Source organism: Carlito syrichta, unplaced genomic scaffold (assembly GCF_000164805.1).
Source record: "Carlito syrichta isolate Samal-C Ts95f unplaced genomic scaffold, Tarsius_syrichta-2.0.1 Scaffold107995, whole genome shotgun sequence".
Taxonomy (NCBI): domain Eukaryota; kingdom Metazoa; phylum Chordata; class Mammalia; order Primates; family Tarsiidae; genus Carlito; species Carlito syrichta.
In genome coordinates this window covers 1-3,272 of record NW_007052091.1, presented here as the reverse complement: position 1 = coordinate 3,272, position 3,272 = coordinate 1, and the positions used below count along the sequence as shown (strand labels likewise).

The 3,272-nt window shown below is 52.5% G+C and overlaps 1 pseudogene; it reads right to left on the bottom strand.

The window, feature by feature from the left end:
• Positions 1-3,202, bottom strand: part of LOC103270716 — a 14,826-nt pseudogene extending 11,624 nt beyond the window's left edge.
• Positions 3,203-3,272: the final 70 nt, after the last annotated feature.

Sequence of the window (3,272 nt, the reverse complement as noted above, 5' to 3'; positions counted from 1 at the left end):
CAGTTGAGGGAAACTGCTAGGAGAGGGAGGGGCATACCTCATCAACAAGAGTACCTGTATAATCAACGATTGTATACCTAACCCTGAATTGTACTCCACGTCTTTATAATAAAAAAAAATTAAAATACGTCAGGCTTGGTGGCTCAGTCTGTAATCCCAGTACTTTGGGAGGCCGAGGCGAGTGGATTGCCTGAACCCACAGGATCGAGACCCGCCCGGGCAACATGGCAAGACCTCATCTCTACAATAAGTCAAAAATTAGCCAGGCATGGTAGTGCGCACCTGTAGTTCCAGCCACTTGGAAGGCTAAGGAGGAAGGATTGCCGGAGCCCAGCAGGTCAAGGCTGCGGTGGCCGGGAGCATGCCACTGCACTCCAGTCTGGGTGACAGTGAGAGTCCAACTCAAAAAATAAAAATAAAAATAACAAAAAATAAAAATAAAATAGGCCTGGCTCAGTGGCTCAGTCTATAATCTCAGCACTTTGGGAGGCCGAGGCGGGTGGAGGGCCTGAGTCCATGGGTTCGAGATCAGCTCGGGCAACTTGGCAGGCCTCCTCTCTACATTAAATTTTTAAAAAATGAGCTGGACGTGGTACCGTGCACCTGTAGTTCTGAATATTTGGAAGGCTGAGGCAGAAAGATCCCCAGAGCCCAGCAGACTGACACTGTGGTGGCTGTGAGTGTGCCACTACACTCCAGCCTGGGCGACAGAGTGAGACTCCAACTCAAAAATAAAATAAAACAAAATTAAGTAAGTATGAGTTTACAGAGCTGGATAACGCGGCTAGACCAGAGGTCCGCCACCCGCAAGTTGCAGCCTAGAACTGATCTGTGGGCTGTTAGGAATCAGGCAACACAGGAGGAGGCGAGGGGTGGGCGAGTGGAACCTGCCTCCTACCAGATCAGCCGTGGCATCAGATTCCCATAGGAGCACGAACCCTATTGTGACGGGCGCATGTGAGGGATCTAGGTTCTGTCCTCCTTTTGAGAATCTATTGCCTGATGTTCCCTACCTCCCAACTCCCGTACCGACCCCCTCCCGGTGTCCTTGAAAGATTATCTTCCACAAAATCGGTCCCTGATGCCAAAAAGGTGAGGATCACTGTTCTAGACGAGAAGCTCTGGAAGGCAAAATCTTACCTCATGGTTGTGTTACCAGTGCCCAGCTGGGTGCTTTGCACACGGCAGATGATCATTTAGTGCTTACTGATTCAAAGCAGAACAGGATTTGGGGCTGGCTCTGAAAGCTTGCTCTGGGCCTCTGGGCAATGGAAAATGACAGAAGCGATCTGACCAGAATGCCGGGTTCTCCGTACGGCTAGTACCTCACGTGTTTGATAATATTCGTTAGCTGCTCCATCTCCACTGCTTTATTATCAAAGAGGGACTTGCGCTTTGCCACTACAGAGACACAAGAAAAGCCACGACAGGTGAGGTCAAAGACGAGATTCAGGGAGTGCAGCTCCACAACCCTGTTTGGTTTACTGCCCCAGCTCTGAAAGGCCCGAGAACACGCACAGATCGTCAGCTTCTCCAGCCTGGCAAATGTGTTGCTGGGGTCTTTCCCGCCACGCCGGCAAAGGTTCATTAGAGAGAACACCGTGGGGCAGGGCAGGAGAGGGCCTCTTCCCACATTAGCTCCAGCACCACCCATCCTGGAGCTCACAGACTGAAGGCAAGCCGACCTCTCAGACAACACAGTGCCCCACCAGAAAGCCTCGCTGAACTCACTTAGCCACGAGAGTGAATTCAGTGCGCTGTCGGGCAGCACGCAGAGCCGGCTCATTTTGTCTGCATCCCGTTCCAAAAAGGAACGTTAGGTGACAACTTTACTTCCCCTCTCCTCATTTCCATCTTTCACTCTTCCTCAGCTGTCTACTGAACCCTCTCTAATACTGGCAGTGTCTACCATCAGATGACTCAGATTTTTCAGTGGTACTAGTTTAGAGCCCAGGTTTGAAGACAGGTAGACCTGAGTTCAATGGCTCCACCACTTACAAGCTGGGGACTCGGGGACAAATAACTTCAACATTCTGAATCTCTATCTCTCTTTTTTTTTTTTTTTTTGAGTCAGAGCCTGTCACCCAGGCTGGAACACAACGGCATGCTCACAGCCACGCAGGCTGAACCTGATGGCTCAGGTGATCCTTCCGCCCTCAGCCTTCTGAGTAGCTGGAACCACAGGCACGTACCACCAGACTCGGCTAATTTTTGATTTATTGTAGAAACGAGGCCTAGCCAAGTCGCCCAGGCTGGTCTCCAACCCCCGAGCTCAGGCAATCCTCTCGCCTCCGCCTCCCAGAGTACTAGGATCACAGACGTGAGCCACCATGTCCAGCCTCCAACTCCTTTTCTGTAAAGACGATCCACTCAGCCTCTATGGTGCTGTGTAATAAGTACATAAGGGCTGTAAACTACTTTAGCTAACTACCTGGTACCCTATACCCTGCAAGCTCTAAGTAAATGGTAGCTGGTATTGCCCTTCTACTCCCCGAACCAGGGCATTAGGGACAGCTGCAACGCTCTTGGAGATCATAGAGAAGAGCCGTTGCTAACAAGAGATGAACAGGAGAAACAATAAAACATAGTTACTCAGGTCCCACGTGGATTCAGAAAGTCTGGACTGTAACGGGAGAATCTAACTTGTAAAAAAGCACTCAAAGGTGAGTTTGATAGAAATCACCCATCTAGAAAAGCCCCTTCATCTTACAGCTGAGATCCAAACTAGATGAACTAACTAACTCAGCCACGGTCACACAACAACCTCGATGTTAAGACCTAGACTCCAAGCTGGGCTGGGTGGCTCAGCCTGTAATCCCGCGCTTTGGGAGGCTGAGGTGAGCGGACTGCCTGAGCCCGCGGGCTCGAGGCCCGCCTGGGCAATCTGGCGAGGCCTCAGCTCTACGATAAGTCAAAAAGTCAGCCGGGCGTGGTAGCACGTGCCTGCGATTCCGGCTCCTCGGAAGGCGGAGGCGGAAGGGTCGCCGGAGCCGGCAGGTCGAGGCTGCGGGCCGGGAGCGGCCGCGGCACTCCGGTCTGGGCGACAGAGCGAGAGACTCAAAGACAAAGACCTAGACTCCAGCCAGAGCTCCGAGCGTCTCTCACCTAAAGGCTCTTTCCAGAACGCGTCCCCCACTCAAAGCAAACACGCCGCGGCCCCCTCCGGCCCTGAGGCGCTCCTTCCAGAACCCTCCGGGGGAGTCTTCGCAGAAAGCCGGCCCCGCTTCTGTTGAGCTTGCCGATCGCTCTAGCACAAACCCCACGAGCCCCGT